The sequence below is a fragment of the Conger conger genome, chromosome 14, assembly GCF_963514075.1.
Source record: "Conger conger chromosome 14, fConCon1.1, whole genome shotgun sequence".
NCBI lineage: Eukaryota > Metazoa > Chordata > Actinopteri > Anguilliformes > Congridae > Conger > Conger conger.
Genome location: NC_083773.1, coordinates 40,759,118 through 40,771,452, shown reverse-complemented (window position 1 = coordinate 40,771,452; position 12,335 = coordinate 40,759,118). Strand labels below are relative to the sequence as shown.

Genomic DNA, 12,335 nt, shown 5'->3' with positions numbered 1-12,335 from the left:
AGCAAGTCCGGTGCCTTGGGAAAATGCGCACACATTTCTCTGGTAGTTTTCAGTCGCCGTCAGCTTCCAGTGCTTTCCTGCTCCCCTGTGTTCTGTTTGTTGCATATGATCATGCGTTTGAGGCTAAGTGTAATAGCAGGGCAAGTGAAAGTGTAGTGTGCGGTGTAGGCCATAGCTCCATACCCCCAAAAGCCCACATTATACACTCTGTTAGCACTTTATTAGGTAGACCTGTACACCAACGTGTTTATGAAAATATTTAATCAGCCAATCATGTGGCAGCAACTAAATGCAAAAGAGCATGCAGACGTGGTCAAGAGGTTCTGCTGTTTTTCAGATCAAATGTCAGAGTTGGGAAGAAATGTAAGTGACTTTGACTGTGGAATGATTGTTGGTGCCAGACAGGGTGGTTTGAGTATCTCAGAAAATGCTGATCTCCTGGGATTTTCACCATCAGCAGTCTCTAGAGTTTGCAGAAAAGCAGAAAAGCTTTGTTGATGAGAGACGTGAGAGGAGAATGGCCAGACTGATTAAAGGTATCAGTAATGCAAATAACCACACATCACAGTGGTATGCGGAAGAGCATCTCTGAACACACCACGCACACAAACCTCTAAGTGGATAGACTACAGCAGCAGAAGACCCACAATTCAAGAAAATAAGTCTAATAAATCCCAAATAAAGTGCTCAGTGAGTGTAGGTTTCTTACAAAAGGTTTCAACAAATCTTTTCTATGTTTAAGCTGAGAAGAGCCAATATTTAAAAAATAAAATTATAGAAATTCTCTGCTCATCAAAATGGCCCTTTTAACATTTAATGTAGGAGTCCTGTGTTCATTGCCAGAAGCTTGTGATGAAAGATCTGAGTCGTACAGTATCAGTGACATATTTAGGAACCTGATATGTTTTCACACTCAAAGTATTATACTCAAGTATAGAAAACTAACATATGCAATTGGAAAATATATAAGTGTTTCAGTTCATCAACCTTCAGCAGTGGGTAAAAATGGACTAAAAGGCATGCATTTTGACAGTTAATTAGGAACTCTTTACTTCTTTCAAGACTTGTGATTAAAAGCCAGTTTGCAAAATGCTGAATGATGCACAAGCAATTCTGTATTTACAAAGTCAATATTTTATTTAAGCTATTCTGTAAGGCATGCAAAAGTGTAAAATTTACATTAATCACTGTACATTGACGATGTATCGACAATCTGCACTTTTGATCAGATATGTATGCCTTTTAGGGCTTTGGGATTTAAAATCTATTGATTTCATGAATATATGACAGCTTAAGCACCGCTTAGCAATGTGAGAATCTTATCTATTTCACATGCCTAGAAAGTCCACATTTTCCTGTAAGCTGTCATAATCAATGCTGGCCAGAGATTTTCTGAATACTAATATATTTCTCTGCATGCATCATAATAATGACAAAGATCAAAGAAAGCATAGGGGTGGATGTTTGGCTGTGGTTCTGAGCTTCTCTTGTTTGCTTGCCTCCAGTTGGACATGGACATATCAGAGCTTTGGGCGCTTACTCGGCATTCAAACGACAGTCTGTTTGTGCTCAGAACGGTAACATTGGGCTAAATTAGATCGGTACAATGAATCAGAAGCTATCAAATGAGATGGATAACCAAATGAAATGACATCTGCAGCAAAATTATGCCTGTATTTTAAAAAAGAATATAGCGCAGTCCCTGGAAGATGAAAAAAATAGGCAACTGCCAGAACATATTCTAATACACTGTACTATGGATTGTTTTACATTGTTAAAAATGTCGTACACATTTGTAATTGTGTGTGAATTGGGCTGGCTCATTTATAATATGAACCCAAAGCTTATTTATTGACGAATATTGTAACAGGACATCCACTGGCCCACCTATTGGTAAAACATGCACACAGTTGTGAGTGAGAGCCACCAATGCGTTTCCACCATATACTGTAACCCATCAGGATTAACGGCGTGTTCATGCCATCTTGGAAGTTGGCAGTTTACGACTTCCAAGTCGGAAATGTCCTATCGAATGGCTATAAATGTCTCATTCCAAGTAGCAATCTCAGGCTCTGGAGAATTTGAGAGATGACAACAAACCTAACCAAACCCTCTCTGAAAATGAATAAAAGGCTTTTTGTTTTGACTAATGCCACTTATGACTAATAATCACAGCTGAACAAAGCATCAAAGCTGAACATTATTCCGAACATGCATGAACATGGTACGGTCAGAATGACGCTAATTACGTTGCCCTTTTATCCAAGTTCCAACCTTCTGACACGAGCAGTGAATGCCCCATTAAACTTGTGTTTCAACTGTTGTCCTCCAGGAGTCCCTGAAGGCACTCAAACAGCACTACCACGTGACTTGTATTATACAATTTAGAGGCTGTGACATTCATTAAAAAGTCACTTTGTCGGCACATGGAGATGGAGACTAAATTAAATAAAGCGAATAAGGCTAAAATGTACAGTACACACAAACAAAATGTGTCGTCAAAGCATGTGTTTGTGCACACAAGTGCAACAGTATTGGTCTGGTCCATTGGATTTTATTTTATGGAACTTGCAATTTAACAATACATCATACACATGACAAATAAAATAAAAATGTCAGTTGTCTGAGATCAACACTGAGGAGGACTCATCTGTCAACAGAGGGTGACAGCTGAATGTCATTCAAGATTTGACCAATGTGTTCTTAATAGTAAGGGAGCGGGGTCAGAGGACCAAGCGCGACTGACAGTGAGTTCTAAAATCTTCCCACAAGACGTGAGATAACCAGTAACATTTCAAACTCAACCGCATGTCCTACTGATTACGGAAGTCATAAGATTAGGCGAGTAGGAAATAGGTATGCAAACAGCGCCAGGGAGAATTCTATGCAGGCTCCCAACCTAGGACTGGGAATGGTGATAACGAAAGACATTAGAATACATTAAAAACCATTAACAATCTAATTTAACCGATGAAGCAGGATTACTTTAAAAAAGAGATGTGAATGCATGAAACACATTAACCCTCTAATTCAACTGAAGAAGCAGGAATACTTATAGACGTAGGAAGTGTACACGAACAGTGCCGAGCAAGTGAACAGAGCAAGTGAAATGAAAAAGGGTGCAACAAACTCAAAACTCCAAAAATTTGCCTAGACAGGCCTCAATTCCCAGAGGAATCCCATTTTCCAACTGTCGTGTGTCGGACATTTGTGCACAAAATAAAAGGTGAAGGTGAAAGTGTGACAGACTGTCCTCACTACCCTAAGGTAACGGAGGGTTGCTGCGTGTTCAGCTCCCATACTCTTCGCCACAACAGGTAAATGTGAATCATCAGTCACATACCTCACATAGTGCATGGATGAAAAAATAACAGAGTGTGTAATGGGAATTGGAAGACAACACACTAGCCTCGAGTCAAAGAAACACGGTACTTGACCTTCATCGGTAATCAGACCACACATGGAAGAAACGGAAGAAAATTGGAATCAGTCATCAACACGAGGGTATTGATTAGCGCTGATCATTACCAAAGTGAAATTGATTCCCAAATTGGCAGAAATATGGCAGGGCAGCAACTTATCTGAAACTCTCTTCTGTTTCACAGACAGAGATAATTTGGAGACAGTTTGGCTAACATTAGGCCTTGGAAGCAAAGAAGTACCACCACAAATTAAATACCTGTTGGTGGTTCAAGAATGGGCTCATTCCAGTCGCTTATTTATTTCCACTTGCTCCTGGCCCAGACCCGATGGAGGTCCACCGTCTTTAAGGACATTTCAACCCATTAAATGTTCCTTCTAGATGTGAAAAATAGAAGTTAAGAACTCCTAATCTTTCCTTTGAGCAAGAAAACATCAGCAAAAACCGGAAACCTCTTCACATCTGCCACGCATCAAATTGACATTTGAAGGAGCAAAGGCATTCCATTTGCCTAACTGGCATTTTCTCAATTTCCCTGTCTTTACTTCATTTTCTTTAATCTTTGTCTAGCCTCTCTTGATGGGGGAAAGAGAGAAAAGAGAATGAAAAAGAGGAGAGAAATTAGGGATTGGAATCACTCTGCTAAGAACACATAGCAGCAACCACCCAGTCCTGCAGCTTCTCTCTTCAAAAAATAAGGAGAGTTTTTTCCCTCACCCACGAGGCCACATCAGTGCTCTTAAAAGCTCTCGTGAGCTCTGGTCTGGTGGTTTACAATCCTGAGCCGCCAGGCTATTGCATCTATTCCAGAGTGGTGCTGCCTGCCTGGTCTTCAACCTGCCTAAATTTACACGTGCTGTGTGACTAGAGTAGTGATGGGCATTCAGAGTCTTTTCGAGGATCTGTATCTTTTGGTTCTCTTCACTAAAAAAACTTGTTTGGATCTCATTTGGCTGTTCCTTCACTCAGTATACTTCCGTTTTTTTCCACTTTGCAGTTGCATCGCATTTGTACAATATCATGACTCTACTGACTGTAATGAGACATGCAACCGACTAGCAGCAGCGATCCGAAGTGACAGTTAGCTAGCTAGTCATGTTAGCACAGCGTTCCAACATGCCCCGGCTGCACTAGTTGTACAGTCTCTGCTTGCTAGTGAAATGAATGTGTCAAAACTATTCTTCCTTATAACCCACAAGACAGTGATTTACATTACATATATTTGGAGTCTGTGGTGTTCACACGTCATCAGTTAATCAAAAATTACTTTCCTGGTGCTAAAACACAGATTCGTTAATCATTTTTGATTAAGTTTTCAAATCGCCCTGACGCTCACACATGAGCAGCACGTTGCTATGGTATATAAGTGAAAACAAACCACTTGCTCAAATGCAACTATGCAAAATCCCCATATTTCAACATGCCCTGTCTTAGTTTGTGTCCCAGTCTCCCCTCTATTAAGGGTAAGATCAGATAAAATGTGATATTCGTTAATCATTTCCAGTTGGTTAATGAGAGCATATGTAGTTTTATGCTCTCATTAACTGCTGTATTTTATTTTTAGCTAGATAGCTTACATTACTTTTTATTAAATTCTTCTTTGCTGTCAGGTCTGAAAGCACAATGACTACTGGGAGATTGGGATGCACTTGATCACATGATCATTAATTTAATAATTAATTGACAATTCAAAATAACGTTGCTGCCTTTAGCTGACTGGTAATGCGTTTGTCTAAAGAAATCTTTGGATAAGTGAGAGGTTCAAATCCGACCTCAAGACACAAATCTCTAACTTGTTACACAAGTTAGGTTATTTTTTATAAGACTATGTTTTTTCCCCTCATGATCGCAGCTATATGGAAAAGCTTCCGAATGCAAATAATATTGAAGAAATTCAGAAGGATCAAATATTCGTATGAAATGCATTAACTATGCTTTGCCGAATATCGGATTCAAGAACATCCCTACAAGCTGTAAATAGCACCTCTGCTTCTTATCTTCAACCAGGCTCTTCCATTCAGAATCTTGTTGCCAGCCAGCTGCCCCACCTCTTCAAACAGCTAGCAGTAATTATAATAATTCTTTCTGTCCAGTAAATTATTCATTTTTATGTCACACATAGTCTATGCACTACATGCTTACAAAGCAGAACCATTTACGAATTTTGTTGATCTTATTGAATTGCTTTCACAGAAATATGCCTGGATAAACAGTATTTAAGAGCCTTTTCCCATTATAGAGTGACAATTCCTACAGATATCAGATTTGTTCATTCTTCATTACACACAATGTACTCACAACAATGCCAATCTCTGTATTATAAAAGATTTAATGGGCAATTATTAGCCTACTGTCACAATTCTCATCAAAGTGCAGGCTTTGATGTTTTGCATACACAATCGAAATCCAGACAGAACTGATTAAATGAAACAGTGGGTCATTAAATAATCAGTTTATAGGAATACATAATGAACATATTACCAGTGGATGCTTGCTTATGGTTTATTTATGTCTGAAGAGGGGCAAGTCTGATTGTGGTTCAATATTCATTTTCGCCTGGCAACTTAATAGCAAAGCAGATGACAGAGTGCCGTCTATCATTTGTGAAATGTGAAAGGAATTAGCCCTGCTGTAAAACCCAGCTATGCCAGCTTGACCAGCTTGAAAAGCTGATGATTAGCTGGTCTAGCTGGGTATGAGCTGGTCAACCAGCTAGTGTTGAGATTTGGTCAAACTTTGTAGAAACCCAGCACAACTGGCTAGATGGTTTTACTTCATCTCAAATTTTCTTTTAAATTTCCAAAATGCAGGATTGGGAGAGCTGCAATAATTCATACGGTTACTATGGTTACCTCTTCATTGTTTGCCCTATACCATCACTCTCTGTGCTGAAAACAGCCACACATTACAAACATTTGAGCAAAAACCACAGCTTTTGTAGGTTCAACGGGTTCAGTCTTCACACAGTTCTTTCTGAACATGAGATTTAGACTGCAGCTGTCTGACCAGTTTAATTGAGAGAACGTTGGGTTGTGTGTGTGCAGCAGACCTTTGATGCGTGGCCAGTGGGTAGTGTCAATTTGTGCTTGTGCTTTGACTGCACAGTTCTCTGTCTGACTCTGTAGAGGGGCAATGATAAGGTCTGTGCAGGTGGGGCCTAGCTTGACTATCTGCATCTTAAATCTAAAGAGACAAGCCCACTAATAACCCTGGTCTCTCCCGGGTAGAAACTAGGACAGTGGGATTGTGTCGACTTCATGGTGCTGATACCATCAGCTGCTAACCCGGTTTCCTCGGGACAGTTTTCTTTTAGTTTTCTTTTTTCAGGTTACAAGACTTTAGCTGGGCACTGTGTCCTGTTCTGATAAAGATATTGATTGGATCAGAGGTAGATCACAATAGAGAGATTCTCAGAAAGAGGAGGAGACCTTTAACCAAAATTTGGGAAATCCAGTAATCACAAATTCCAGTATTTTCTTTATTCCGGATATTAACCTTATTCAGTGTGAAACACCTGAGCCAGCCTCTATTTTTATTTAAATAGCCATTTGTTGCATTGTATACTGTAAGTAGTAAAGATACTTCCATACGGAGGCTGAAGTCATTTTCATTATTTGCCACAATTAACTGCTCTATATGCTAGTTTTATCTAAGCTTTGTCTGGCTGCAGCTAATCATAGAAAATCAACCCAGTGACTGCTGATCCAGATTTGGCATGATGCTGATCATTTATAGGTTAAGGAGCTGCATTCTGTGTTCGTTTTGTACAGTAATTTGTCATTTTACATGCTATTTCATCTGTCATGGCACCGATCAGTGGAAGTTCTCTCTGCTAATGAGCACTAAAACAGATTAAACAAAACAAAGTGGTGCTGTTGAAATTTGGGAACCTCAAGACTCAATATCATCAGCTGACTTTCTTGAGCGTGTGCCTTTGTAAAATTATAACTGCATGCTTTATTCCTTTCAGCTTCAGCCGGAAGACCTATGGTCCTTGACAATGCAGTCACAGCTACAGTGATTCATGTTTAAAAGTTTACTGTGACAATGAGGGGATTTACCAGGTCTTCTACTCTTTTGCGCCTTATACGTTTCAGCATCACCTTGGTGTCTTATATAATATCCTGGTCCAATAATACTCCTCTCACACAGAAAAGCCAGGATATACACAGGATATCGAACCCAGAATTGATCCATGTTTGATCCATTCATACCACACGTTGGTCCCGGGAATGTCCCAGGTCCTTGCCATTCACACCAGACCCTGGACTTTCCCATGTCTGCAAGTTTACTTCCATTGTCAGTCACTGCTCAACGGGGTTGTCCCCGTCTCGAAATCATTAAAAGTGGACGGTATATTCCTGTGAGCTGATCTGCGACCAAAGGTGCCAATAACTTTTGTTTTCAGAAAAAAACTGATCACTTAGCCTCATACAAAACATTGAAACATGAGAGTAAATGTATTGAAATAAAATAAAAAATACTTTACCTATATGTTCGAACATAACATATAGATTATTATGTGTCGTTTCCTAAATACAGTCTTGCTTCTTCATTTTTATCAAGGGTGCCAATAATTCTGAGGCTCACTGTAGTTGTGGTGCACCCACACATGCTGAATATACAGCCCATGTGATAACAATCTCACTCCAGCCAGTTGAGTAAAGTTGGCAACGCTGTGTAACTAACCTGCTAGGTGTACTGGAAGTAACTTGCTGTGGAACTGACTTGGTGTGTTGTTTGGGACCTTGTCACATTTGCTATGACTCAAAGAGTATCATACTGGCAATAAAGCTGATGTAGCTGGCTGGGGAACAGGTAGCTGGCATGCTTCCAGTTATCAACATCAAGTGGCTGTTGCTATGCACATGCAGTACTGTCTCCAGGGAAGGGTGGCAGGGACAGTCATGATAATCTCTGTAAACACATTTGTTTCAATTTAGTACACAGTTTATTTCATATCTTTTTTCATACGACCCCATGGTATAGTTTTTTCATTTCAGAGGAGAGGTTACTCATAAGCATTGATTTTTTTTTTTGGGGGGGGGGGGGGAGTGATTATTGTCTTGTCACAGTGGTTGCTGTCACCCACACATCACAGCAAGCAACCGGTCACACCGGCTCGATCTAGTTTGCTTCACTGCTTTGTAAGATTAGAGAGAACTCAAAGTCACCTCCCTCTGCGTCTATAGCGCCACTTGTATGGCAACAAATAGCAGTCTCACAAATATAGTTCTGCAGTATGTGTATAAAGAACAAATACCAATGGCCAGTTTAAAAGTGAATACCATTTTAACAGTTTAAAGTGTACATTTTTGCATTTTCACTATAGTAACGAGTGTGCCCAAAAGATCGCATAGACTGCAGTACTACTGTAATAATTACAGCTACTTGAACTGTAATAATTGTGACTCGATGTCGCAAAGGGTGTACCATCACGCAGTTCTCAACTTTACTGAATGCTGAAAAAACTGCGTCAGAACCTGCTTCCGAATAACTTAGTCGAAACAAACTGGCGAAACTGTTGCCTACTGTATACTGTCCTATACTGAACCCCTACACTACTATCATAACATGAATTGTTTGCCATATTATTCATGTCTGTGGTTGCACTCATTTACCTTCACTTTTAAGTCGACTTTCAATAGACAACGTCTTCAGCGTAATTTGTTTCAGGGACCGTTATAGGGGTCTCTTGGGGTATTGTTCGCTACCCAAACTGTTCCATACCAAGTGGATGACTGGCTTTATGGTACACGCGAGCAAGGTGCTAGCATGAACATCTGCAGATCAGCTGTAGTTACGTACCAAAAAATCTACTGTAGCAAACTTCCAAGAACAAGTTGCACCGTATTTGTATGTGCCACTGCTGGAAGAAAATCCTAGGGGAAACACTGTATTTAGTTGAAAATAGAATATAGACAATAGCTTTACAGCATATGAGTCCATAATATGTATTATAGGCTAAGGATGCAGACATTGACGCTATAGTGCTGGACAAACATTCAAGAAAAACGATGCTTTTCTAGTATTAACCCACATAATAACTCTTAAACCTCCCACCTACAGCTCATGCATGCATTATGCAGCTCATTGACAAGCCATATCTCCAAAACGGATTGGCCAATCCGAACAAGTGATACCTCATTCTGTAGCTCTGATCTTCTAGTTTCACATCAAATAAAAAAGGTCTGTGCTATTATAATCCCTTTACAGCAGTGTCTGAATTGGACTGCAGTTATTTTTGTTAGGGATGTCTCGGGTGTGATTTGGCCCATGTTTGCCCCAGAGTCAAAATGGCGTGAAAACCTAAAAGGGTCAGAGTTCCCAACTCTCACACTTTCGGCGTGTGACTGACGCTTTCAGGCTCTGTCTCACGCCATTACATTGTGATTTTTTACACAGAGGGCGATGCATCTCACGCTAAAAACATGATTTATTTCGGAGGGAAGCATTTAATCTCGTGCCAAGACAGTCCTAAAAGTTGGCTACGCTGAAGGGTAAGCACCCCATATTCATTAGCACCACATCATTATTCAACATTATTTTTATTAGCTGCTGACCCAAAGTCATGCCGGAAAAATTCATCTCTGGCGACGTGCAGTCATAGCAGAAACATAGTACTCACGCAGCACTGTACTTTGTTATATTTATCAGGTTGAAAATATGACAGAAGTGGACAACATTGACGTATTTGATTCTGGATCAATGGACCGTAGCAATGACCCTGAGGAACATATAGAAGACATGAACCTGATATAGTCACTCAGGTTTGAGCCAGAGGTGCATCGATCGTAGTCGCTGAATTTGGAGGATTCGCAAGGAAAACAACCAGAGCAAATTATTATTATCTTCACTAATATATGTCTGGGGATAGTTTTCCCAGTTTGTGTTGCCCCAACTGTCTAATTATGGTATTCACTACAGTATATAACTATGATAGTCCTTAAAGTTTACCTTAACAAATTATTTCATAGGCTATTGTCAAATGTAGAGCGAGCTAGCTAGTATAATTTGGCTACTAACAATTTCCATCTTGTTGGTTAGTCCCACCTCAGACAAGCTTGGTAAGTGGGGCTTCATGCATAACCTAACCCCATTACAACCCCAATATTTGCATTTATGTTCAAAAATATTACTCCACATGCCGACTCAAGTGCATTATGCAGCATTGCTCTTAGTTGCATTTATAGGCTACAACTAGCTGTATAGGACACATGCTTTTGAGATACAACACAGAACCTAAGACAGACACAGGTTGTCAGCATATAATAGTATGACTTTAAGTAATAATATCTGAGTGACAGGCTAGTCAAAACATGTTAAAATATTGTGTGTGCCTGCTCTCTTGGTTTGTCTTTGTGACAAAGCAGACCATTGCTTTGTACATAAAATCAGGCTTATAAGACTTCATATTATATTGAGCATTTCACAAGAATGTTAGTAAGGCAGTTACAAGCATTAAAATTACTGACACTTTTCCCATTTCTATTACTTTTTATAGTCTACAAGATTTTAAATATAATTACTTTTTGTACAGTATTATCCCATGGAATACTTCAAGTCCTGACTGATGCACAGCACCCAATGTTGAATTAAGCGTAGCGATGCATGCAGGTCTCTACCCTGGATTGCCTTTGTACAAATGTCACGCTTTCTGCTTCAGAGGCTCTGAAATGAGAGGGGTTGGAACGATCAATGTCTCTGCTCTGAAATTCAATTTGGTTAAGGAGGCAACACGCAGCACAAATTCAGGTCTATTAACCTTGTACTATAACCCCAACCCAAAACCAGCTCTATTAACTTTCTTCTACATTCTACCAAAGCCCCGTCCCTCACCCAACCTAGGTCAACTGAACACACACACATACACATTTAGGCATGAGTGCAATCAGTTGAATCAGCTTATCAGATAAGTCAGGCTCACAGCTTTGTCTCCTACCCTTTGGAGTTTTGACATGCAGACACGGACAGTGCACTTGGTTGTTATATACAGAGTACAATACCCAGAACAGCTTCTGTGTCTCTGTAGTGTGTCTTTACGAGTGGCCTCCCAGTCTTATTCAAACTTGAGCTTTCTTACAATGTACTCTTCATTGTGCCAGAGAAAGGGGGTCGCTTAGCCACCGCTAGAAAAGCTCTAGCATAGCAGCAATTCAATAACAATAATCTCACAAGAAGCTTGTATGAAGATAATGGTTGTTTGATACTCCTTCTGTCAATCATTATATTTTCGGTCATGTCACTTTCTTGTTAAGGATTTCACAAAGCTACTCGATGAACACTCGATACACACCTGTCAACATAATCGTGATAATTAATCTGTTCATTACTTATGATCAAGCTAATTTCCGAATGGGATATTTTCTGAGGCTTTGTGTAAATATTTTTTTTACTTTGAACCAAATCTCATCAAGGTCTTTTTTCCCCTCAAAAAAGAAAATGTGAGAACATTTTAGATTGCAGTTTGCTGCAATTTTGTTGTATTTGTTGTTGTCGTTTTTTGGAGGAGACATGACACCCACAGCACAGGCTATTTTCTGGCAAGAAAAAGAAGAAAGTTGCTGCTCTCAGTTAGAGCAGCATGCTTTATGCTTGACTGGCAAAATGATGTAATCGATAGCAATACCTCCCCTGATTAACTGTTTTGGGTTTTCACTGATGTGCTGAATACCAAACACTAGTTCAGTCAGAAGAATGGGTGAACAAATGATGAGATGCAGGTATGGTACTATAGACTCCGGCTCCTCATCAGCCAAGTGTTTCATATAGGCCCAATACAATCAGTGAGCACTTTTTTTTTTAGGTATTTATTGGTCTTTTTAGACTTATTGGTCTTCTACTGCTGTAGCCTATCCATTTAGAGGTTTGTCGTGTTGTGTGTTCAGAGATGCTCTTCTGCATACCATTGGTG

At 39.8% G+C, this 12,335-nt stretch overlaps 1 protein-coding gene across 3 annotated transcripts in view; it reads left to right on the top strand.

Annotated features, from left to right (window-relative positions):
- slc12a5a (solute carrier family 12 member 5a) overlaps positions 1-12,335 on the top strand; it is a 226,047-nt gene that overhangs the window by 132,662 nt on the left and 81,050 nt on the right. The window lies entirely within an intron of this gene.